The sequence below is a fragment of the Camelus dromedarius genome, chromosome 19, assembly GCF_036321535.1.
Source record: "Camelus dromedarius isolate mCamDro1 chromosome 19, mCamDro1.pat, whole genome shotgun sequence".
Lineage (NCBI taxonomy): Eukaryota > Metazoa > Chordata > Mammalia > Artiodactyla > Camelidae > Camelus > Camelus dromedarius.
The window spans coordinates 15,240,781-15,268,594 of NC_087454.1; the positions used below are offsets into that span (position 1 = coordinate 15,240,781).

At 37.1% G+C, this 27,814-nt stretch overlaps 2 long non-coding RNA genes across 3 annotated transcripts in view; one reads left to right on the top strand and one right to left on the bottom strand.

The window, feature by feature from the left end:
• LOC105089123 (uncharacterized) overlaps nt 1-27,693 on the top strand; it is a 515,140-nt gene extending 487,447 nt beyond the window's left edge. The window contains exon 6 of the long non-coding RNA XR_010376824.1: nt 27,494-27,693. This is a non-coding gene — a long non-coding RNA (uncharacterized LOC105089123). The remainder of the gene's footprint in view (nt 1-27,493) is intronic.
• Nucleotides 29-27,501, bottom strand: LOC135318608 (uncharacterized). 2 transcript variants are annotated; one of them, XR_010376826.1, is made up of 4 exons: nt 23,686-27,501; nt 23,102-23,554; nt 20,603-20,762; nt 29-393 (listed from the first exon to the last, which is right to left on the bottom strand). It is a non-coding gene; the product is annotated as an uncharacterized LOC135318608 (long non-coding RNA). The 2 variants fall into 2 exon arrangements; XR_010376825.1 differs by having other exon boundaries at nt 23,102-27,501.
• Nucleotides 27,694-27,814: the final 121 nt, after the last annotated feature.

Here is a 27,814-nt window from a genome sequence, read left to right on the forward strand (position 1 = left end):
ACTAAAGCAATCAAACAAATAGCACCAAGCCTGGCCCCATAAAAATCTGTCATGAACGAAGAAGTAGGATTCATCCTATTCTGTTCACCTGATAGGCCCTTAACACATGTTAGCAAATTATTTAAGAAAGGCATTGTTACTCCTACATAACTTTCAACTAAGCTCAATTCAGTCATTAGTGTCTGTCAACTGTCAGTCAAGCATTTGAATGTGAACTCTTTGGTTCCTCTACCAGAGACCCCGTGCTTCTCCAAGTCCCCTAGACAGACTACCAGTTGTAACAAGCTAACAAATGTAAGGCCATCATGGTGGCCCTACGAGTGGGGAACTTACCTAATGAATGTTCTAACTGTTCTGTGCCTGAAGGCATTAGTCCCCGTCTGGTTCTTCAGTCTGAAAACAAAACACCTTGTGAATTTAGTCAATTTGATCAAGACAAACTCTTTAATGAAGGCATGAATCAAGCCAGTTGTTTTAAGAAATTTAGTAAAACAACCAATTGAATGACCAGAATAAATTTTTTTTCCCAATAGATTTTGTTCACAGAGCGGGTATTGTGCTATTTAGCCCACTGGTGCTTATCTGCCAAATACTCACACCATGTATTCACGTGCCTCTGTTACGGGCAGTGTTGTTCTGTAAGGAATGGCAGGAGAGAGCCTTCTCATAACCTCTCCGAGTAGATCCTCCTTCACTTTCAGCTGCCTGATCTGGGCTCCGTACTCTCAAGGCTTGTGGGTTTCTATTTTCCCCCTTTTTTGCCAGAGATCACCTGGCATCAAAAACATGACCCTCAAATAGATAAGCAACAAGGATATATTGTAGAGCAGAGACTTGTAGCCATTACCTTGTGATAACTTTCAATGGAGTATAATCTGTAAAAACATTGAATCACTATGCTGTATACCTGAAACTAATATAATACTCTTAAGTCAACTATATATCAATTTTAAAAATTTCAAAAACGAAACAATGACCCTCAAAATAATTGGGGATCTGATTCAATTCAGGAGGTAACAAAATTACTTTTGACTCATTTATGCCAAGTGCTTATGCAAATTCTAAAGCATTCCTTTATGTTAACTTTTATAATATTTTACAATATGTAATGGTAATCTCCTCCAACAAGTGGCTGGGGTGATAACAGAACTTTTAGGACACTGCCTATTGAAGTATTGTGAAATAGGCACTGGACGCTAGGAAGAAACATGAAACAAAAACCAAACATAGCCTTCTGGTTTCTGTACTATCACCAAGTAGAAGAGGGGACACCCTCTATGACTCTTTGCCCACATACACCTTAGCCAAGATTGGAAGTTAGTTACGGAGTATTCAGCTGCGCTGTCGAGCCCAGTGCTTCGCTGGACTGAGACTCAAAAATGCCCTGCCACTGCTTTGCTGAAGGAAGGAAAAAAGAATGTTTATGGTATTTTCTTTTTGGAACTTTGTCATGCACAAACTCAGGAAGGCTCTGAGAAATCCTACCTAAAGAAACCTGTTCAATTTTATGTAACCCCAATTTTTCTGAACATGTTTGAAATGGAATCCTAATGTATCAAATTCCCATGACACTGCTTTTTGACAGTGTCTTTTGTGGGAATGCCTTTGGGGAAATACTGGCTTATACATAGATGATTTATTTTCCTGAGTGTGATGATCAGACTATGTGAGAGGAAGCACTCAATTCAGGAAAACAGAGAGGTAAACCTGCAGAGGCCACTCATGAGGGAACCAATTAACACAAGACCATCATTTTCACTGACGAACAAGTAATCTTCCTAATACTTGGAAATTGGCATATGTGTAAATGTGTATGAAACTTTTAAGAGATTACCAGAAATTAAAGATTCTATAAATAGAGCAGGCTTTTAAAAAATATGAAATGCTGAAGAATGAAATTTTGCCATCTGCAACTATATAGGTCGACTTGGAGGGTATTATGCAAAGTGAATTAAATCAGACAGGGACAGACAAATACCATATGATATCACTTACATGTAGAGTCTAAAAAATAAAACTGGCAAATATAACAAAAAGGAAACAGACTCACAGGTATAGAGAACAAACTAGTGGTTACCAGTGGGGGGAGGGGATTAAGGTATTATGTATAAAATAAATAAGCTACAAGGATATACTGTACAACACATGGAATATAGCCAATGTTTTATAATAACTATAAATGGAGAATAACCTTTAAAAATTGTGAAGCATTATGTCATACAACCTGAAATTATATAATATTGTACATCAACTACATCTCGGAGAACATAAACTTTGTCTAAGAATATCTTTGGAGAGTTGATCCAGAGAAACGTGCTCCTCTCTATTCCTTAAAACTCTTCAATTTGTGGCATGCCTGTGTAGTGACAGTTCTATTTTGTGCTCCCCCACAACCACGCTCTGAGGGTTTCGTATGACCCACTTCTTTTCTTGCTAACATCCTCTTCGGGCACCAGTGGTCCACAGTGACGAGGTGTGGAGACAGCGTGGTCTGGTCCCAGGAGGAATGCTGGGAGCACCAAGGAGAATGTCAAGCACTTCATTTTACATTCTCTCTCTAAATCTTGCATATTTATGTAAGCCACTGAATAGAATGCAAACAAAGGGGTAGATGGTTAGCATATTTTTGGAGTAGTTGTTTCTTTCCAAAGTAAAGATTCAATGTCAAGGCTCTTCTTGGAATTTAGGGGAAAAAAATGAAATGGATGGGAAAAATGTGTCCCGTTGTATAAATGCTATAAATATTTAACATTACAAATGCGTATCTATGAATCACCAGACAATAGGCCAAATAACAACTACTTATTTATTCTCTGGCCAAAGATTTATTTTCCTGAAGTATGAGGGCTGGCTGGAAGAGTTATGAAGGAGAGAGAGGGTAAGAGACAGAGAGAGAGAGAGAGAAAGACAGAGCACTTTCTCAATTTACATTTTCCATGAGAAGGGCATTCAAATTCTGACTCAGAGGAAACAACTAACATTACGCTTCCTGGAAGCAAAGCTCTCATGTGTTTAATAACAAAGGGTCTGTGTATGCCACAGACTGAAAATGATCTGAATGTCTATTGCATGGAATAACTTCTTCACAAACCTTCTGACACTGGAAGTTCTCTATCCTGAATCCAAAAAAAAAAAATATGTGTATCTATGTATTAAAAATTGTCATATATATACATAGTACTATATGCTTCCATATAATAATAATAAAATAATAGCTATAATTCACATTGAATGACTTAGTGTGGGCAACACTGACAAATGGTAAATATACACTAGGTGAAAATTAGGTGATCACATGCAATCGTACTTACGAATGAACGCACAGACTTTCCCCAAACTCCTGCAGCTCTGGTAACTTTGGTGTAGCTCTCTTTCCAAAGCAAGCATTCAGCATATCAAAGCCCAATTCCCCCCTGATTTCAAGGCTTTCACTTGCGTACTTGTTTGAATGTATTATTTGAAAATTATAAAGGAAAACTTTGTTCCTTGAAACAGGTTGATATCATGAGATAGTAAGAATGACTGGGCTAACCAGAATTAGGATTTAAATGGTCAACTGAGCATGCCCATAAGAGCATCTGCACCATGTTTAGACATACACCAGGATTCAAGGGTGGCAGCAGCAGTATCTGGGGTTTTAAGACTCTGCATGTTTCTTTAAAAGTGATGATGCTGATAGTAATGTTAATTGGAAAGCCGAAAGTTCTGGGTCTTGAAGACTGAGGAAGCAGTCTAGGAGTACATGGTCACAACGTGTCGGTTCTGAGATATCTGGGCCAGCTTAGCTTGAAGCTAAACTCACACAGAAGTTGTAGATTTTGATCCTTCACACATTCTCCATCCAAACAATATCTGGGAATTGTCTTCTCAAAATACAGACTGGAAGTGACGACCCTTCCTAAGGCCCTTCCAGCTATGATTCTACTTTCCCTCTGTCACCGTAACAGGAAATTTTTGCCCAAACACATTCTGCTTTTTATTAAGCAGATGTTTATTGCTTAGTGGTTAAGAACTCACCCACAAGAATACTTGGGTTTGAGACATTGCTTCTTTACATGATGTATGTGTGAGCTTTGGAAAGTTATTTTTTTCTCTCTCTACTTACTTCTCCATCTGTAAAATATGGCTAAAAACCTTATCCATTGTATGGCAATGAATGAAGACAAAATTCATTCAAATTACTGAGCACATGTTGATACACAAATAATAAAAATATAAGATATAAGCTGTAACTGTGATCTAAACTGGAATTTGAGAAAATGTGCCAATAATTGTACTGGCAGAAATGGGCTGGTTCTATGTCTTCCTACTGAGCTGAGTCCAGTTCTATTCCCACTAATAAGGCCATAAGCTTTTAAAAGGAAGGAGATGAACTAGAAAACTTTCAACTTCTCTCTATCCAAGGATCACAAATACTCTATTATTTACGTACAGTAATAAGAGTGTCATTGATGTACTCAAGATTGCTAACTATTAATTTCATGTATAATTAGACATAATGTAATATTCACATTATTGAACTAAAAAGTCATAGAAATGCTGCTCTTATTCCTAATTTTTTTCATTGCTCCTGACATAAATGAAAGGTAGAAACTTTAAAGGTTAGGATTTGTATTTTATCAAATTGCAATGCAAAGCCATTTGCATTAGTCTGAGAGTAAAGCCATTCCTTTCATAGTACTTTGCTAACACGTGGACCATGGACACACACAAAGACCATCATGGCACATGCATTCTATATAGTATTTTCACTTATAATTTGGCCCATCAAAGGTTTCTGTAATATGCTCTGTAATGCTTAATAGGGTATTTAAAAGAAATAGATTATTTCATATGTACTTCATTTTAGCTGTTGTCATATATTGGTCAACTTACAGCTTGAAAGGAACAACTAGTTTTATGACAAGACAAGCAAGCAAACAAAAGAAGGATGAAAACCACCATGAAAGCACAATACTTTCCTCCTAATTCTTTAAATATATCAACCATGAACACCTTGGTGTCCTTTCGATGGCTCAGTAACTGAGTTATGTGGCTACAGTAGAGGCCCATCTCCGTGTAAATCTGACCAGCTGTGAACAAAAGATTGAGAACTCTGCTCTCAGAAAACCAGCATATTGTTTTATGGAATCTAATCTAGTTCTAGAAATCAAATCCCACACATGAATTTTGACGACCATGGAATCCATGACTTCTTAACTGTGCTCTTCTTTTCTTTTGAAAAGCCTGAAGAATTATTTTACAGTTAAAGGAAAGGGCTACCTGAAAAGGCCTTTCTTTCAGCTTGATCTTCTATCCTGCCCAGTATGTGTGTAATCTCTGCCCCTGACTCACCACCTACTTTCTGGGATGCTGGGCAGAGAAAATGCCCTGACTATAGGGATTGTACAAAAGCCACTGAGGTCACTTTATAAACAGACTGTGTTTAAAGGAGTTTTTAAGAGACCCTAGGAAATGTGAAACCCTCAGAGGTTCTGCCCAGGGAAAAGGCATCCCCAATCCCTAATTCTCTCTTGCTCAATCCGTGGAAAAAGATTCAATCAGACAAGTTGCTGAGTTTAAGGTCAAATTGAAATTCTTTTCCCACCTCTTTTCATTTTTTCCAAGCCAAACACTTCACTGGCTCTAATGCAGAAAGCATAGAAGTTTATCCTTACTTGCCCCAGAAACCCTGTTATTTTCATCTTAAATAACCACTGTCTGGCCTGGAACTTTCAACCCGCTACCGAGTGAGGTTTTATTGGATTTTCTGTCCTCTGATTTGTCTCAATTTGTACCATTTTAATTTATAGATATACATGCCAATGCATTGAGTTTTGCTTACCTACACATAACCAGCCACCATACTCCACCTGTAAGATTTCTCTCCAGCTAAAACCTCAATTTTCACCTACTGTTTGTAGCAGAAGTCCTCTAAAGACAGTCTCAATTCTGTTCTTTCATTTTCTTTAAGCTATTCCACCTAGGTCTTTGCTCAAATTAATTAATACTCATGTAAAAGTCACCGATGACTTCCGTCTTCCAAAATCTAATGGTCATACATGTAAAATCTGCACCTATGAAACTTCTAGAAGAAATAGGAGAAAACTTTTGTGAACGTGGGTTAGGCAGAGTTTTCTTTAAAATGACAGGAAAAGCTTAATTCATGGGGGAAAAAAAAAGATCTATTGGACTTTATCAAACTTAGAAACTCCTGCTCTTTGGAAAACACTGTTGAGGGAATGAAAAGACAAGCCACAGACGGGGAGAAAATATTTGCAAAGCACATATCTGATAAAAGTCTGGTATGCAGAATACATAAAGAACATTCATAAGTCAATAATAAGGAAACCAACAACCTGATTAAAAAATGGGCAAACAATTTGAACAGATAGTTCACCAAAGAGGATAACAGGAAGGGCAGATAGGTACCTGAAAAAGTGCTCTGTATCATTAGTCATTAGAGAAATGAAAATAAACACTACAGTGATAGATTGCCTTTTAGAATGGTCAAAGTTAAAAGAAAGAAAAAAACTATGGAGCAAATAGAACTCTCATAGATTGCTGGTAGGGATGAAAAATGGTTCAATCATTTTGCAAAACAGTTTAGATTTTTTTTTTTTAAGAATTAAACTTGCAATTACCATATGGCCCCAGCATTCCGCTTCCGAATTATTTACCCAAATGAAATGAAAATCTACATGAATATTTACAGTGGATTTATCTGTAATCTTCAAAAACTGAAAGCAACACTCAAGAAGGGGATGGATAAACAAACTGTGATTTATGCAAACAATGGAATACTACTCAGCAGTAAATGGGATGGAGCTACTGATACTTGCAAATTCCTGATGAATCTCAAATGCTTTACGCTCAATGAAAGCACCGAGGTTTAAAAAGCGACATCCTGTGCAATTCCATATACAGGTCACATCTGCAAGAGCAGAGAGGCAGAAAACAGATGCGTGGCTGGGGATGGGGGAGGCGTTTACTACAAAGAGCCACTGGGATCTTTGGGTTCTGATGAAAAGTTCTATGTCATGATTATGGTAGCAATAACACAACTGTATTTGTTTCTCAAGACTTACAGAAATGTACACTATAAAGGATGAATTTTACTCTACTTATACCTTGTTTTAGAAATAAGGAAAAAAAGTCCATGGACAATTACTTCATAAGCTTCTATAATATCTGATTACCATTCAAAAACTAAGAATTGACCACTGTATAAGTTCACCTGTTATCTGACCTCTAAAAGCATTTGACAAAGATGATCACTTCCTCCTTTCATGAATTACTGACAAAATTTTTTTTAGCCAAGCAGATAACCCACTTTTCTTGTGTTCCTCTCTCTTTCACATTCCTGCACAATCTCTCTTTTGACCTGTAATTTTCTCACCTCATCTGTTACCACTGTCCTGTGTACACACACTGCCCCAGGCACACTGGCTTCCTTGTTCTTCTCCCAAACCAGATAAACACCTCCCGCCTCAGGGCCTTTGCACTAGCTGGCCCATTAACAGAGAACAGGGTTCTTTGCAAAATTTATTGTCTATTTTTAGGCTTCTGTTCAACTTCCATATGTAAGGAGGCCTTCCTTGTCTAAAATAGCTGCCCTCCTCACACCCTGTCTTCCTATAATCCCTTTTACTTAATAAACTGTTTTATTCCATTTATCTGGAATTATCTTTGTTTACTCTGTCTTCCATAGGGACACATACATTTCATGAGATCAGTGGCTTTCTCTGGCTCTTTGCTGTATATCTGATACATAGGACAGGGCCCAGCACATAGCAGCCACCTGGTAAACACGCACACGCACACTCATACACATCTTCTTTCCTTTACTACTTGCCATAAAACTCTCCCAGGCCCCTTCGCTCACCCTAGGAGTAAATTAATAACAGATTGAACCATATAAAATTGTGAAATTGTCAATATTTGATCATTTTGGAACTACAAAATGGTAACTTTATATGGTTCAAATTAGCACTGTTGTATTGAAAAATAAAATTAAAACACATGAATATGCCTATGACACAGTAAGGTAATATAAGTGTTGGATAGAAGAGGTCAAATATCATGAACAGAATATTATTACACAGAAATAAAACTTGGCGCTGCCACTGCGATGCCTCTAGTTTTCTGTGAAAGTTAGTAAGCCAGCAGAGAGTGACAGAACACCTGCTTCCTGAGTGATAAGTACAACTGAATGGATTTCACACTGACAGCTTGTTAATCCATTACCTGGCAACCACAATATTGGAGACCAGTCCCCAGTTTCAAAACTCCATGTTCTCTCTTGAAGTCTTATTTAAGTAATATCTGTGTAATCTGTGAATTAAGCCAAACCAGAGACATGTATAAAAATCATAATGGCATTCCCTGAAAGATACTCACTCCTTCTCTGCTAAACCAGAGAAAGGATTTTTTTCATTTTTCTACCCAGCAAACCAGTTATTATTAAATTTAAGAAATGCCAAAACCTAATGCTTTTTTTTCTTTCTAACAACTGAGACATATAATCCCATGGTATTTCTACATTACACTTAACCAATTGCAATTATCTTACGTTAGTATGCTAGCTTCAACAGAATCTGTTTGTACTTCTAACCTTTAATACTGCAGATGGTTTAATACTGAACAATCTTTATTTTTCAATATTTTCAGTTACTTTTACCTTTATAAGTTTTCTTACCCCAAATTTTTCCAGTAGTTTTGTAAGTATAATAGGTCTATGGATGCCGAAAGCCCGTCAGCTGAAGGCGTTATGTAATCAATATTCATACTGTAGGTTTGTTAATTGAGCATAAGACTAGAAATTTCTTCCTTATTCCTCATTTTCTCCCATTAGCTAATATAATTTATAAGCATATGCATCTTTTGAGGATACCCAAAACCTGTTGTTTATGCTTTTGAAAAATATGTCAATCATCAAGTTTACTCTTCTGATAACTCAGTTTATGCGCATAATCATTAAACCATGCTGGCTCAGTCAGTGATACAAATGGCCCTCCTATTACAAAGATGTGTAAATCCTCTTGGTTATTAATTAGTTGGACTGGGATGAACAAAGGATTATTTCCAGCAAGAAAATCAATTCAGTTAAAAGAAGAGTGACATTTTTGCCTATGAAAGCAAGTCAGAGTTCTTTAAATATACACAATAAATACTTAAAATTTCATTTCATAAGACTGTTACTAGACAGTTTTGAAAAGTCCCAACAAAATGAGTGGTAGCTTAAAAATTTCACCATAAAAGCATTGATAAAAACTCACAAAGGAATTAATACATATACCTATAAGTATATATATAAAAGTATAGCATGTATATATATAATATATAAGTATATAATATATAGCTTGTGAATATATATATATACACAGTGAATCTTTTTGTATTTATATACAAAGTTTTTCTATGCTAGTACATACAGAATATATATGTACGTGTGTGCGTGCAAGTGCGTTGTAAGGGGAGAGAAGCAAATGGTACTAGCATGGTCTAAAAGATCAATGTCCGATAATAAGAGACAAAAAAGATGATTATGTCTGGTGGGAGGAGAAGAAAACAATGCAAGCATAGTCACTTGATTTGTCTCTTATTAACTGGACATTGAGGGATATTTGACTAATTTGCATATGTGGGCACTTGGGAGGAGTACACATTTTAACTCACTTTTCAAACTACATAGGTTTTTTGAACAAAGATGTTCCAAACAAAAGCAGGATGGTTTAGTAAAACAGATGTTAATAGAAATGTTCTTAAAAGAAGGAAAGATAAAGAATTTGAAGTGCTTTTTGAGGCAACTAATAGATCTTTATTAGCATATTGCAGTTCCCATTTTGGGGGAATCCCTACATAAGATAAAGACACTTGTTTCATATACTCTATATCTAATTATTGTGCTCTCTGACTTCTGAATCTGGCAAGTATTGCCTCTTTTGCTGTAAAACATGTCTTCCTTGATTCTTAAATCTGTTAAGGTTTGGTTCTACTCTAACAAAGTTCTCAATGCTGGTTGCATATGTATATATCCTGAGAAGCTTTTAAATAAAACTGATGTTTACACTCCTCCACTGAGCTATTAAATCAGAATTTCTGAGGGGTGAGATGTGCAAAATAATATTTTTAAGTATCCATTTTAACTGAAGTAAAATACACATACATAAGGATGCAGCTACTATAAGTGTACAGAATAAGGAATTATTACAAAATGAACACACCTCTGTAACCACCATTCTGGTAAATAGACCATCACCCGTGTCCTAGAACCCCCACTCTTATGTCTCTCTCGGTAGGCACTAGTACTGTTTAAAAATCCTTCAGCACATTCTAATGTACGGCCAAGGATGAGAACCACTCTATTAACTGCTAATTGTTTTCTATACCAATTTCTTATTTTGATTGAGCTGTAAGCAATGGGAAATGAATACTTATTAAACACATGCTCTATGCTGGTGATTGCTCAACATGATCTTACTTTATCATTAAAATAACCATGTAGGATAGTTACTATTACATCCTTTCCTACCAATGAGGAAGGAAAGGCTGAAAGAGATGGTGTAATTTGTGAAAGTGGTACCATTAAAGTGGCAACACTGCAGCATAAACCCAGGTCAGCTTAGTGGTTCCCAGTTCAAACTGGAGTCACACAGACTTAGGTCGGAATACCAACTCTAACCCTTCCTGCATGCGTAACCTTGAGTCAGCAGGTTCAGTTTTCTTGTCAATAAAATGGAGATGGCAATGTTATCTAACTCATCTAACTGCTATAAGTATTACATGTAAATAACGTGTCACAATGCCTTGTAATGATTACCTTGACCTGTATTGTATGAGTCCAGTCCCAACTTTTCCCATTATCCCAAACTGCTTCTTCAAAAAAGTCAAACATGAAGAAGTCCAACTCATGACTTCTTGCCAGATCCTTAATATGATGAATACTCGACTAAATTTCTATGAGAAGGTGGTCATAATATAAACACTAGAGAGCTTCCCCAAATTCTGAAAGCAGGGGAAAAAACAGCATACTTACCATGACTTTTTCAGATTACCAGTTAGGTCAATTGATTTAAATTTAGAAGAAATTCATCTCAAAAGATGTCCAGATATTAGAGAAAAACATACTGAAATATCAATTAAAATGAAACTGACATGCTGTTTTATAATAAATTTATCCTACATTTCTTCCCTTTTTTGGAATGAAGATGATGGATGGCTAGACAGATATAATATATAGTGAGCTCTCTCTCTCTCTCTCTCTGTCTATATATAATCTTTATAAGTAAGTTAAGGAACCAGCTGAATTCATACAAATGACGGGGCTTTCCTCTCCTGGTCCCGAGACTGAGCTCACCAACCCACAGACACTTTAGAAAGTCAAGTGAGACTCTCGATGAGGAAAATAACATTACATCACTGTTGTCCTTTCAGGTTTGCAAACAAAAGCTGGATACAGCAAATTACATAAGTCTGAGCCAGATACCTTTGCCTTACCAGATTACAATGTTGGGGAATTTCCACTACAGTCCTGGGATGTGCCCTGTAAATAAACTACTTCCTAATTACCTCACTTGACCTACTCTCACTGATAAACATGTCATTCTCCTAGGAAAAAAAGAAAAGAGAGGGAAAAAAAGGAATGGGAGCAGTTAATGATCTTATCTGACATATAATTTACCCTTCTACTTTGTAATACGAGGCAGTAAAGATGAACAGCTTACTTAAAAATTTCACCAGTTAGATCAGGCTTGTGCTCAAGGAACTCCATAATTAAGACAATATATTTATGGAAAGAGCTGTAGCTAATAATCAGCAGAGCTGTTTTTGACCTGACTCTGACATTTAAAAGTCAGTCAAGTCCTTTAGGCTTCATGTGCCTCTTGGGTACAAGTTTTCCGTTCCCTCAGTTTCCCCATGTGATTTGACTTTGGGAGGATGAAGACAAAAGCTGGTATGTCATAGGACTTCACTGCTGTTGTTTTGGTACTGTGGTTTATTTGTTTGTCTTCAAAGCTTTAGGTTTATATCTGTGTTGAAGCAGAAATTTCCTGGACAAGTTAGTCAGACTGGCCGAGTAACCACAAGTTCACTGTAATATTACAGTGTCAGTACATCTTAAGAGCAGTGATATCCACTCACACAGAGTTTTCTACAAGTCTCAATTCTGACTCATTTCCCCTGAACTTAACCGACTTTTCTGGTTCTTACATTTTTATTATTTTAATCTAATAGATTAAATCCTAGAAAACTTTGTTTTAACATCACGTATTTACTCTTAATATTATATAGCACTAAGTAATATTTGTATAACTATAGACGAAAGTCTGAAACAAGAGCAACTGACAGAACTTCATCAGACAGGAGTTTATGAGACTAACGAGAACTTTCTATATGAACCATTCTACCATGTTTTCACACTGTAAGAATTTATGTCAAGGATAATGCTGAAAAGAATAAGAACACAGATCTAAAAGTTACTTGGAAAAGACTGAGCGGTTTTCAATTATAAGCTGTTAGTACACAGTTGCTGCTATTTGAGAAGTATAATTTGACTAATTCCAAATAAAAAGGTATAATAATAGATAAAGGTTTTTCCATAGTAACAAAGTTCTTAGTTACTTTAATAAATACACTTTATTACAGTAACTCTGTTAGGCATATTTTGGATATAAGACTTAGCCTTGTTCTGTTTTGGTAGACGGATGTTACTAGGGTATATATCCTCATATTGAATAAAGATCAAGTTGATGGTGAGCCATTTGAAAATTATATGATTACACCATTCTTTGGAATTTGAAAATCCATCCTCATCCTTACAAATCAGTGTTTACCAAAGTTAATTTCACAAATTTAGTCTAAGGAAGGCTTTCTCAATTGTGGCACTACTGACATTTTGGGCTGGATAATTATTTGTTGTAGAGGGCTGTCCTCTGCATTGTATAGAGTTTAGCAGCAACCCAAAGCTCTACCCACTGGATAACAACAGCACACAACCATTTGTGGCAATTAAAAGTCTCCAAACATTGCCAAATGTCCGCCTGGGGGTAAAATGACCTCAATAGAAAAGTGTTTTTCAGATGTTCCATCCCTCTTCAATGATCTTATCAGGGGAATTATATGGCAAATTCTGCAGCAATATAACTCCCTCCTAAAGATTCACATTTAGTATTATGTATTAAAGACTTGAAAAAGTCTTACTGCAATGAAACCAATTTAATTTTAATTTAACATTTCCCAAATATTTTGACTACAGAATCATCTGTATCTCTGTAATTGCTATTATAAGTTTCTGCACTTTGTTACAAAACACACTGGAAAATCCTGGTGAAACTGAATGTTTACACAAGAATGTGATTCACTTAGAAGAAATTCTTAAAGCTTCAGTGTTCTTATTAAATGTGTGTATTTATATCCCTTTAAATTAAAAAAAAAAAAAACTTCATTTAAGTAATAATAATAGCCACAACATCAGCCATAGTAAACTAGCCAAGTTTTTATAGCACATAATAGTTTACAAAATGACTTGGCAGGTGTGAAATAATAGAAAATGCACAAAGTGGTCTCTGACCCTAGTTCCTAGCACAGATCTCCTAAAACCCTTGTAATTTCCCAAGTGACAGGAACACTAGGAATATCTTTTGTTCTGGCATTTGTTCTTTGAGCCGGGTTCCTGTCCCAGAGCCCCTAAATCCTTGGGATTTTCTGGGTGAGAAGAATGTCTTTTGTTCTAATGAGGCAACCCTTGATGGGCTCTTCGATGGCTTCAGAATGGGGGCTGGTCACGAGAAAGACCAAGCCATGATTAGAAGCTTGAAACTTTCAGCCCCAACCTCCATCCTCAGGGAAGGGCAGAGGGGCTGGAGATTGAGTGAGTAATCTACCATGGCTAAGTGATGGGGGCTCCTAGAAATCTCAATAATAGTATACAGTTCACAGAGCTTCGGGTTAGTGAACATGTGGAGGTGCGGGAGCAGTGGTGTGCCCAGAGAGAGCCTGGAAGCTCCCCTTCCCTTCCCACATATCCTGCTCTATGTATCTCTTCATATAGTGTTCATCTGTATCCTTTGTTATAGCCTTTATTATCAACCAGTAAATATAAGTGTTTCCCTGAGTTCTTTGAGCTATTCTGGCAAGTTACTGATTCCAAGGAAGGAGTCATGGAAACTCTGCTTTATAGCTGATCATAACCTGGGACTTGCAGCTGGCATCTGCAGTGGGAGCAGTCGTGGGGGACTGACTGCAAATGTAGCTTGTGGGATCTGATGGTAACTCCAGGAAGTAGTGTCAGAATTGAACTGAATTATGGGACAACCAGCTGGTGTTACAGAGAATGGCTTGATGTGTGGAAAACCTACATACCCAGTGTCAGAAGTGAAGTCAAGTGGGTAACAGTGTGAGGGTAGAGGAGAATCGCACAGGGAATGTTATTCCCTCTTAGAGCAGGCATTTGTTACTTCCTTTTCAAGACAGATACTAGTATTATTCTTGTTTCCAAGTGAAAAAATAGTCTTAAAAATGTGAAGTGACTTGCCGGGTCTTACAATTTCAATGGAGGGAGGAGAAATCTAAACCATATTCTCAGATTCCACACTTCTGGTTCCCTCCTCACCTGTCATAGTACACATTGTACAAGCAGCCATTTCATCACACTGCTATTCCTCTCTCACTGGGTACCAGTCATGCAGTTAAGTTGAGATCATCCTCCCCTGTTCCATCTCCAGGGGTAATCAGCTTCCTCAACTCAGCCTGAATCCATCCCATATTCACAATAACTGGATCCGTGCCCGAACTAGGTAGAATATAGCATTTGAATGATTCTTTTGGGCGTCTACACTTGACCTAAGTTGGTCTTGTCAAAGAAGGGTCTAGGATTTCAGCAGTAGTTAGGGGAAGGAAAGTTTTTTTGTTTAGGTCAAGCAGACAGTCAGATGAGCAGATTCCAGGACTCTGACTGCTGGATCCTTTTCACTGCCATGTAGAAATCTGACCTGCATTGAAAGCCAACATTTGGAGGACAGACCCAGAAATTCCAGAGTAAGGGATGGATGCAGAGCCCTATTCGAACTGCCTAAATCCAGATCTACCATTGCCTTTATTGTTTTGCCCATTTGTGTTTGGGTTTCTGTCAATTGCAATAGAAACAATTCTTAGTAATATACCTGAAATGGAAATAGTAATACACGGCATTTCAAAAGTTATACCACCATGTATTTATAAGTCCTAACTTAGGCGTGTTTAAACTAGATTGCTGTTAATCACAAACTAAAACAGAATGAAATTCCAGGATGGTTAGATGTGATTGGTACAGTAACTCTGAAGAAATGTTTATAGACATCCAGCTAACTGCCAGATGTAAAAAAATATATATATATATTTGGAGAGAATGGCATGGGTGTAGCTTCGTAAAAGGAGAAAAGTCATGGCGAACAAAGAATTGACTATATAACATGGTGTAATGGTATTTAAGAAATTTCATCTGAAGCAGTAAGAAAAATAAGATATCAGTTGCATTAGTTTTGACAAAATAGATGAATGATCCTGCCTAATTATTTAATTTACTGTGGAGAAGCTGGAATTGAGGAAAAGATTAAGATCAATCCAAGTATTTTTCCAGTTTCTTCAAAAATAGATTTGTGTACGAATGGTTTCTCTTTCAATTCTGTATCTAAGATTGATTTCAGGCAAAAGACATATTTCTTTATTATTTCTGCAGCTAAAAATATTCTAATTTGGCTAGTTTTCTGTTCTTTGATGTTCAGACACACTCATAGTAGCGGAAAACAGAGAATGCCTCTTTAAATATTGTCACATGCCCATACCATTCAAAGAAATGCCCAAGGTGTCACCAACCGAATGCCAGGGTGAACTGCTAATCCTTAACTTGGAAAAGCTATGAAACAATAGCTACCAGAAGCTACTGCCTAGGACAACAAGCTGAGTTCTGAACAATTGAACTCATCTCTATTGTCTTAGGTAGTAGTTGTCATTTACAGGGAAAAAGAAAAAAAGGGAAAAAAAAAACTAGCTTCTGGTAAAAAAGAGGATCTATGACATGGCCAACTTCTAAAGGAGCCTCAAAAAGAAAGGTATTCCTGGATGCACAAGACATAAAACCCTCCACAGCAGTAAGTTAGGGATCTCTACTGTACACCCTGCTGTGCCAACAATACGACACAAATACTCTCCACATGCCTACTTTTAATGTCCTATGAAAAGATGGTTTCTTTACCCTTTACTTTGTATTTTTTCTCTACCTAACTGCTCTGCTTAGTCATAGTTTCTGTTACCTCATAACTTTGGCTAAGTCCATCACTGTCTTTTCAGCTGATTTCTATAACATTTAACTTTGGTTCCTGCTGCTAAATGACTCATTTCCCTAGAATTTCCTACTTCAAGAGAATCTCACCTCCTGAGCTCATATTTTGAGTCAGGCCACATCACAGTTTCCTCATCAGCTCCTAGACTGACTGCCCTTGAGTCCAGTTGGGGATGATTAAGAAGGTGACAAACTGTGCAGCAAGATTTCTGGGATGCAGTGTATCCTGGTAAGGAATGCATCCATGGTGAACAAGGTACTTGACATGACTGATGCAACTGAGCTCTTGCTAACCGGTAAAGCAAACTGTCTATATCCCACCCACACAAATTGCAAAGTTGCCCCCACCGCACACATTCCATCCTGCACACATCACAGGCATTGTACACACACCCACATCTTGCAGCTTATCTTGTGTCAATTCCATCTATTGCCTCTGGAAGCGATGTCAAAAGGTCATGTCAAAAACTGCTTGAGGATCTTAGATTCTCCTGGGTAATGGTCCATACCACCGATCTGAAGCTAGACTATGAAATCTGGCTGTGATATTTAATATCTGGGCAATTGTGTTAATCTTTTTATTTCTCAGTCTTCTAATCTATAAAATGAGTATGCTTTTCACCTAGCCTATAAGACTTTGGGAAGGATTAAGTAAATCAATACTTGGAACAAGGGATGTTCACTATTTTTTAAAAAGCACTATTGAAATACATTCCAGTATTATTTGTCTCCTCTCCGCATCTGTAAATTGCATAAATACTACTAAAACACTAGTATAAAATAACAGTAAAAACCTAGAACTGACATAATAAGCAACTTCTATAAAGGAGGGAAATGAGAATAAACTTTCACTTCTCAGTACCTGGAACTATAATAACACCATTCACTTGTTCTGGTTCTGAACAAATATTTCATTTTCCAGGATAGTTCACTAACCTTGAGACATGTGGCACTGTAAGGCCATTTATTTTGGGATGGCAGGACATTTAAGAGGATGAGTAATTCCAAGGGTATTAGCATGCGGCCTAACTTCTTTTATAATGTAGAGCCCATTCTCTGGTAATCACAGATCAAGACTTTATTAGCTATGTCATAGCCACTGCAATGCATTAAGTAAACCTGATTACACCTGATCCCTGGTACAGATTTAAATTTTACTTAAAGTCTTTTGGTTAAAAGTAAACAGACTCACTCGAGTGGCCTCAACAAAAAGAGAGCTTCTCTTAAGAACATATGTGCTCCAGTTCTGAGACAAGAGTGCTGACAGGAAAGGAAGCAACTCTCGGAATCAGCTATTCTATCTGTATATCTCAGGATAAATGAGACTGTATTTTAATGTCTTTATTGTTGTTTTCCTGAGTTTCTATTTTGGAGCTTCAGTTTACCATCTTCTCTACCTGAAGGCCCCAATACTGCCTCATGGTTTCTTTCTTTATGCCTCTTTCGACCTTCAGCAATGGCTACCCATTGCTTGATTTTCTCTGTCTTCTCAATTAAAATCCCAGAAAAGGTGAATCCCATTGGCCTGGCTTACCATGTCAGATTTTCTAGTAGTTTGACTGCCCTTGGTCAATACCCACTCCTGCTCAATTTACAGAGGGAGGGGAGGAGATTTCATTGTTTTTCCCAGGGCTGCCTTTTTCTTGGGGCCAATGAGCAGAAACATTTCCCTTGGAAGGTCCTGCATGCATAGAGGTGTTATGAGTAACATACTAATATAACAGCTTAAAAGGAAAGCAAAACTTACTCTTCAGGGCATGACCACAAAGAAAACTTTCTATTTAATGGTGCCAACTCAGTAGATTTCATCCAAGGTGGGAGGATTTACTCCATGGAAAATCATCAAACACTGCAAATCAAGGCTTCCCATCTCTGCACTGCCCACTAGCCCCCACCACCCTGCTTTACCAACACACTGCTGCCTCTTACCCAGTAATTTCAGGAAAAAAAGTCCTATTGACATGGGCCAGGCACCCATTCCTGAATCTTAGTGTAGCCAGAGTGTGGATGAAACAGGTTGTTCAGGCCTGAGGTTCACAAAACCTTCATGGAGTTAGGGTGTTGGTTGGCCCTATAAGAACTGCAAAGTTGGAAGGGAACAGAAGCGGTTTCAAAATTAAGTTGCCCTTGTTCAAAGAAAGAGTTGTGAACAAGGAGCATGCAGAAATCCTAAGGCAAGACTCTTGCAGAATCTGAGACATGTTTTGAGCCAGATGGCAAAACGGGACAGGACAAGCAGTAAAGGTCATGAAAGATTGCGGGACACTGGGGGATTGTGCTGACGTACTGGTTCTACCTCGCTACCCTAAAATAGAATTCCTTACTTTCCTGAAGTAAAATAAACATTTAATGTGTATAAGAGAATAAAAATATACAAGCTTCTGTTTCCCCTCTAGATTGTGAACTGTTAGGAAGTAAGAATGATGCCCTCATAAACCCACAGACCTATGGTCAATTAATCTTCGACAAAGGAGGTAAGAACACACAATGGAGAAAAGACAGTCTCTTCAGCGAATGGTGTTGGGAGAACTGTACAGCAGCATGTAAATCAATGAAGTTAGAATACTCCCTCACATCATACACAAAAATAAACTCAAAATGGCTTAAAGATTTAAATATAAGACAAGACGTGATAAACCTCCTAGAAGAAAACATAGGCAAACATTCTCTGACATAAATCTTAGCAATGTTCTCCTAGGGCAATCTACCCAGGCAATAGAAATAAGAGCAAAAATTAACAACTGGGACCTAATTAACCTTAAAAGCTTCAAGCTTTTGCAAAGCAGAGGAAACCATAAGCAAAACAAAATGACAGCCTATGTAATGGGAGGAAATATTTGCAAATGATGCAAGTGACAAAGGCTTAATTTCCAGAATATGTAAACAGCTCATACAACTTAATAAGAAAAAACCAAACAACCCAATCCAAAAATGGGCAGAAGACCTAAACAAGCAATTCTCTAATGAAGATACACAAATGGCCAATAGACACATGAAAAAATGCTCAATCTCACTAATTATCAAAAAAATGCAAATCAGAACTACAATGAGGTATCACTTTACGCCAGTCAGAATGGCTATCATTCCAAAGTCCATGAATGATAAATGCTGGAGACAGTGTGGAGAAAAGGGAATCCTCCTGCACTGTTGGTGGGAATGTAGTTTGGTGCAGCCTTTATGGAGAACAGTATGGAGATTCCTCAAAAATTAAAATAGACTTAACATATGATCCAGCAATCCCATTCCTGTGCATATATCCAGAGGGAACTCTAATTTGAAAAGAGATATATGCACCCAAATATTCATAGCAGCACTATATACAATAGCCAAGACACAGAAGCAACCTATATATCCAACAACAGATGACTGGATAAAGAAGTTGTGGTATATTTATATAATGGAATACTACTCAGCCATAAAAAATAAAATAATGTCATTCATAACAACATTTTGGCATCTTTTATCTGCCTGCATCTGATGCTAAATGTTGCCAAGATTCACAGAGGTTTCAAGGGTTCAGATGTGGTGCAATCATTTGACTTCCCCTACCTACTTTATGGTTTCCTGAAGCATTGAAAGCACAGACAGAAAGCAGTTGGCTTACTGCACCCCCATACCCCCCACAAAAGGACATTTTAATTTCTATTGCATTCCAACTCTCCTTCACCAGAATTAAGGAGTTATTCTTTTAAGCTATGGTAGTGTCAGAGACAGACGGAAGCAAAGATACAAAAACACCTTGATTATATTCTACATGTATGATGCTCAAATATACCCAAACAAGACTTGGATTTTCCCCACTCCTTTTTTTTGTTGTATACCCCAAAAAAAGATGCCAAGTATAAAAACAAGGCACCTCTGGTGAATTACAGACATTCAATAGTCCTCCAATGCCAGTCCTTCCTCTCTGACTACTGATCAAGACTATTTTATAGGAAAATGATAAAGATATCTGCCATACTTGTTAATAAAACTTCACTGAGACTAAACAGATTGAGGAGCAGAAAATTAAAGCTGGACCCACTCGGGCTGTATTGAGAAAGACCTGACATGAGAATACAGTCCCAGCGACCTTTTCGCTATCTCTGTTGAATTGACTTCGATATAGTTCCTTTCATCCCCATATAGAAATGTACAAACCACCTCCTGTGGAGGTTGAGGCTTACACGAGGTCTCTCTCCCTTGCTAAGATCCCTACTCAAAAGAAAGGTCATGGAAGCTGCATACTGATCACATTCTAAACCTTTTCACCTGGGCCCCAGTGGAAGCCCAGATTAATGAGACTGATAAACTCTGATTTACCCTTTAGGAGAGTCGGAGAAAAACACCCCATGGTGATCATTCAAGGCCAAAGAAGAGGCCACGCCAACTCTCAGCTCTCTTAACCAGCTGTTATTCCAAAGACATTTTTGAATCCCAACAGGCAATGGCAAACGTGCAAACCTTCCTTTCTTTCTCTTTCCTGGAGTGAGAAGGGAACACCATCAAAGGTCAGAATTTCCAGAATGAAGTGATAGGTCAAAGGTTACCAAAATGTTTTATCAAACTTATTATCAATAGGGCATTTTTATCCATACCCTCATTGTGACAATTTTACGTTCAAATGATCTATTTATGTTACACTGGTATCTCTTAATGTTTCCTTTTAGTTCTTCAGGTTGGGTGAAAAAGGCAATTAGTCATAAAATACTCAAAATATTTGGGGAAAAGAAAAATCTTATTTTGGCAGAAAACCTAACAATAGATGCATGTTGTTTATTCATAAAGGGAAAATATTTGACATGTGAGAAAAATGGCTCCTCAAAGATGTCCATGTCTTGATTCCTAGAATGAAACAAAGGCACCTTGCAGATTGTGACTAAGTGAAGAATCATGAGATGCAGAGATTAGCTCAAATTTACTGGAAGGTACCAACAGAATCACAGGCTAAGGCCTTGTAAGTGAAAAAGGGTGGCAGAAGAATCAAGGTCAAAGGAGATGTGACAACAGAAAAAAAGTTAGGAGTGATGTGAATGCTGGCTTTCAAGATGGAGCCAAGGAACCAGGGCAGCCTCAAGAAGCTGGAAAAGGGAAGGAAAGGAATTCGCCCCTACAGCCTCCAGAAGGAATGCAGCCCTGCAGCACCTTGATTATAGACCAATGGGACCCACTTGGATTTCTAACATCCAGAACTGTAGATTAATAGATTTTTCTCATTTAATCAACTAAATTTGGGGTGATTAGATACAGCAGCAATAGGAAATTAATACCTGGTCCTAATAACTATTACTGTCATTGTAAAGAATCTGTGGGACAATATATATAAACCACTAACTGACCATCATTGTTAAAATGATTATTAACAAATCTCAGTTGACCGCCCCTTCCTCTGCACAGAACTAGGCCATCTTTGGACTCAGTTGGGACCCGTGACTAAAGCATCAAATTACTTCCTACTCATACTCAAACTGATCCACGTTATCTGCCTTAAAAGTACTTGTGACTTTTATCACTTTTTAAAAAATCTAGTCATCTAAAATTAAGCTTTATTTAATATGTTGCCCACTGCATTGTTGGCAATCAATAAAACAGTATTCAAAAACAAAAGATAGTATCAAAATTCCTGTTTTATTTTGAAATAAGATATAAAGATCTCCTAATCCTTTGTGGTTTGTAAGAACTAAAACTAGTAAGTTCACATTTAAGAAAGAATTAGGTGACGTTTTAAATTCCTCAAAACCGAGTGAGTTATTTAAAATATGCACCCGGGGCAAACAAAATGACCAAATAATTAGGCCTGTATTTTTATTTTAAAACAATCTAATAAGAATGAAATGTTTTATTATGGCATCAAACTTAGGAAATTTCAAATAATGCTTTTAAACATCGCATATATGAACTCAGATATGTTATCACTATTAATTATCACCAGTTTATATAAAAAAGAAGCTTTGGTATTTTTATCAGGGGAGACAATGCTTTTAATTCCCTTGCATTTGTTCGAGAAAAAGTCTAACCTCAGACTACATCTGTGCATTTAGAGATAAGGATAATATTCTTCCTAACATCAAGGACAAAAGCAAATTTGGGAAGCTCCAGATGGATACTGTGTCTATAAATTTATGTACTTTCATGGGGGATTAGCATGGGAATAAAGCATTTTTTTTTCTATACTATAAGATTTTTGACTAAGAGGGTCAGTAAATCTTTGCTAAAACTTGGAATAATTATTTGGAAAATTTTAGTATGAGAACCTTCGAGAAAGAAAATAATTTAGTTGCAACCAGAGTATTTGGCCTGTGTCCCATTTGTAACTAAAGGTGACCTAATGGATGTCACACTTTCACTAACTGGGCAAACTCTACCTTTAGGACTACAAGTGAAGTCCTAATTGCATACATAATTTAGGCAAAATCTGACAACAGTAATTTTTTAACTAAGGTATATGTACCTAGAGTAAAACACTAGTTACTTCTAGGAAATTTATGTTTATTTTATACGCTTTCAGACTGAAAAACATAATACACAGAAATACATGCAAACATGATCATAAAGGAGATGCTGTTTTGTAATCTGCTTTTTTCCACCTGCTTCCACATGTTGATCCTCCCTTCATAAGGTTAATTTGTTTCTGAATAACCTCACCGCTATGTCAAAAAGCATTCTAAGAAGACAAATTTCTCTTAATTGAATTTGAAGAATTTTTGCCAACAGAAAAATATTTCATTTGAACAAGTTTACCTAACTAATCACTGATAATTTGGAAGTAAATGATACACTTTGTACATAAAATATGGTGCAGTGAAGGTTTCTCGTACTCACCGTAGGAGGCAGAGACCTGCTGGGTAGCGGTGAATGGTGCCAGAGGGCTGTGAAGGTGTTGCTATGGAAACTTTCTTTTCTACGTTATCTCTTCACCAGATTTTCAACCCTTTGATCCTACAGTCATCTTGCATGCCAACTGTGCTTACAAAAATAGTTCAGAGCAACCCCTTAAAGGCAATTAAAGTTCAAAAATGAGAGCTCGTCAAAACATGAGGAAGTAGCCTTGATGCACAAGGGTCAAACAGGCATATAACTTACCCTGATCCAGTTTTTGGACACAGGAACTCCCAGTAAAACACCGGTCTTTGGGCTCATCCAAACATGGGGCATAACTTAAATTTGTTCCATGCAACATTCTCAGACCACAACCTGTTACATCAACTAAATTATCTCTGAAAGAACTGTGTTAAAATATTTCTTCTTCCAGCATATTTACTTTGGGACAAATTCCTTATTTAAAAAAAGAAAGGGAATTGTCTGAAAAACAGTAGAGCTTTGCAAGCACTATTAGGAGAAAAAGTTATTAACTGAACAATGTTTATGTGAGATTAGCATGTTGCGAATGTAATTAGAGATGTTACCAAAGGTAGAGACTGTGGTCTTCTTATTCAGAAGCAATCCAGTTTAGAAACCAGGCAGTATTCCATCTATGCTGAATAGCAACTGTGAGAAAAATTATCTAAGAGAAACATGAAGGAACATTGGTGAGGAAATGCAACCATTAGATAAAAACTTAAAAAAAAAAAGTTCCCAACCTTAGACCTAATAGTTCACTTCAGAGAACTTACTTAAAAAAAGATTAGAAATTTAAGTACCTATACGATTATTGCTGTGTTCTTTATAATAGTGAAAAACTGAAAATGATTTCTATGTCTAAATAATTAAACTACTTAAGTAACTTAGGTACAGCCATATACTGGGATAATTCAAAGCCATGAAAAGTTATCTTAAATGATAGTAAACACATGAAAAATGCATTTCAAGTATTGCTAAATTAAGACAAATCAGACTGCAGTATATTCAAATCAATCTCAATTTTGTCAAATCTCTCTCTCAATGTTGATTTACTCTTAGAGAAGTTTGAACAGAAACCAACCAAATATTAACTGTGGTTTTCCCTACTGTGAAATTTGGGGTGATTATATCTTTTTTATTATTCTTTTCTATATTCTACCATTTTTTTCAACAGGTAATAATACTCAATTTTTTCCTTTTTTTTTTTTTTTAACAAACGAGACTTTCAGTTGGAAGTGGTTTTTAAGATAGCCTGATATAAGAGAAGACTGAACACTGAAAAATAGGCTCAGGCAGGAATCATGTTGTGAAGTAATACAGGCTTGAAGTTATCAGGGTGTAAATTAAGGAGCTTGTAGTTGAAAAGGAGATGGGGGGGGTTCTGCAAAGGGAAATTTTAACCAAATTACTCAGTGAAAAGTTAGCCAAATGCTCAAAATATTAGTCATTAAACATTTAGTTTTAAATAGAGAAGGAGATGGATAAATTCTGGGTTTCTCCCAATTCCACTTTGGTTAGCCTGACAGTTCTAAATCTCTGGGCATTCTAATTATCTTGAGATCTGGGACTAAGTACGTTCTGATTGTGATGTTCTCTGAAGGAGCCACCGTGCAGCCTTGCTCAAAGTGATCTGTAATACTCGTGTGTGAATTTCATCACTGCAAAGGCTACCATGTGGTCCATGTGGACAGAAGTGAGGAGTTCTGATGTTGGCCAGGGATTTGAATTAATATAAAGTGACTGGTTGCTCAGCCCTGTTAATATATTCAGTAATCGGTACCTTTCATCTTCTTACATTATGTTTTATGAAAGTAAATAGATGTGGGATTAATTAAATATTTATGAAACAGTCAGCTGTACTAGTAGATGTACATATAATATTTGAATTCAAACCTTTAGAGCACATAAATATGGAATGAAATATGAAATAAGAAGAGTCAATGAATGTACAATTTAGAGATGTTTTTCATTCAACATTTCAATATACTTTAAAATAAATTTAGTGTATCTTAAAGTCTATTTCAAATATTCAGTGCATAGTTTTTTTTTAAAACAGGAATATAATAAATACTGTACTTAGACTTTGAATGCCCAAAGTTCATAATTATCTCAAAGAATCTTTTCACTCAAGCCACCCGGAGGCTAAATTTTAAAGTCAGGCAAGTTTGCATTTACCAATTCCTCCCCTATTACCTTTCACCCTTAGAAGTGACTCTATTACCCCAGCCCGGAGCTAACCTGCACTCTTACTCATTGCCTTTTGTTCTTAACTCCAAAATAGTTTTTCTGACTGTTGCACGGGACTTGGTACTATCCTTTCCTGACCGTCCTGATGTAAGAGCAAGTAATTGCTCTTCCCTCCTGAGTGCTAGCCATTGTTCTCTGTCCGAAATGGGGTCTCGTACTGAGTGATGACCCCTCACCATCAACCACGCACAAAGCATCGTATGCAAAGTCTTTAGCATTTACACACCTCACACGGGATCAGAAGTTGCATGAAATAAACATGCAGTCACAGCTATGTAAACCAGCTTTGAGTATAAAAATGAGAAATTTCCTTCTGGTGGTTATAGCTGAATAGCCCTGATAGGCTTCCACGTAAGTAGAGTGGGGACTTCAATTAAAATTTCATGGGAAACAACACTACTTTGAGTATTTCAACTGATGTTACTTTCTTCTGTCACACTGGGCTCCAACTACCCGAGATGTCACAGGAAAGGTTCATTTTCCTCTAGTTCACAACCATTCTTGCCTTCACTGGCTTTCTCTACTGTAGTTAAGACAGAGCTATCCCAGGGGATCAAGACATTCTATTTATTGCCTTTCCTCTCATCCTTATTTTTCCCTTTAAAATTAATTCTATAGTGATAGTTCTTTAAAAATAGCCTCAGGTACCCTTGTGTGTGTGTGTGTGTGTGTGTGTGTGTGTGTGTGTGTGTGTGTGTGTTTTTCCCTAAACCGTACAATCTAAAAATAAACTAACAAAATCACATACGAAAAAACTGGAAAACCCAAGATTCAATTCAACAAGGACAGAATGATGTCTTGTCCCCCGGGGATAGCACACATCTACTAGTACAGCTGACTGTTTGGTTCACCTTGTAAATTAAATTTGGCCAAAGGAACATTGGTACAGGTGGCTACTGAGAGATCTACATAGAAACAAAATGACATACTTCCCAAATTTATGACTTCGGCTTCCAGGTGTCCCTGTGGAAATCTTGAGGTCATGTCAGCAGGGAACAGAGGAGGACTGAACATGAAGTAGGAGCATTGCCTGCAAAATTGATCTAGAACAACTTTTCTCAGTTCAGTTCAGTTCAGTTCTGACGGTGTGTTAACTCACAAGATGAAGACAAAAACAAAAAGCAACCAACCTAGATTTAGACAAATCCCAATTTCTTAAAGATACTTAAAGGTATATTATTGATAATAAAATAAAAAGTACACTTCCTCTTTTGCTATAAATTATTATGCTCTTTGTCACTATCTGCAAGTAGAGCTGACCATGTTCCTGGTTCCCAAGATGTATTAGTGGAGATGAAGACACTGATTTATGGGAAATATGAAGGATTTGCCCAGTGTCACCTAGTAACTTAGTCAATAGGGAAACAAAGCAAGCAAAATACAGCTCCACCTTCAGATTTATGGAAGATTCCCCCAAATTCTGTAAGCTACAACAGCCTAAAGAAATGACTGTGACTATGTATGTTTTTAAAAGGGGGTGAGGGGGGACCAGAGAAGTATTCTTGAGATCTCAAGAGGATAAGGCTCTTTTTGTTGAAAATGAGGTCAACATTTATGTCTTTTGGAGGGTCCTGTTGTGCCCCTCACCTGTTGCCCGGTGGGCTTCTTTCTCTGCCTCAAGTTCTTCAGTGGGAACAGAAATGCAGGGACAGTTAAGAACAAAAATCTCTTGTAAGCTCAAGTTGATCTTGGATAGCTGCCTTTAACCTTTCTCTCTCTCTGTAGATTTTATGACTTTATATCCACTTTCCTTTGTGAAATCTAATTTAGTCATATTCCAAGACATCCTCATTCATTTTGTGATTGAGCTCCAGTTTTCTAAATGGAATGAGGGCTGGGTTGAATACATAAAGGTAGGTGACCTTTACCCAATGATGGAATTGTGAGAGCGATTTATGATCTTGAAAGGATTCATGTCTACACAGATGGCAAATCCCAGCATCTCCAGTCTCTGCCACTGCTTAATTTCCCTCTGCCACATTGCTCTGCTGCAATGTTCAGTCACTGTCTTCTTTGGTATGTTTCAATTGACAGGAACATTTACAAATGAAATCTTTACTAAAGGTGAAGTAAAACGATTTTCTCCTTCAAGGTCTGAATTTAGGAACCTGTCTTTTCTCATAACAGCTGATGACATCCTTGGTGTCTAGGAACACAAGGGAGAATCTATCTGCTGGCAGGAAGAGAAAAAAGAATGTACACAAGGTACTGTATATTTGCAATTTTTTTTTAAACACTGGAGACAGGAAATGTTTGAGTTAGAGTGGTAATGCTAAAATGTCTGGGTGCATGTTCTTTATTATTGCATGCAAAAGTTGCATTTAAAATGAACTTAGAGTTGACACTTTAAATAGTCAGTTCCCGCCCCCGAATCATTTTTTTAAATATAATCTATATTATTAAAGTTAATGACATGTTGGACAAATTAAACCAGGAATACAGTGCACT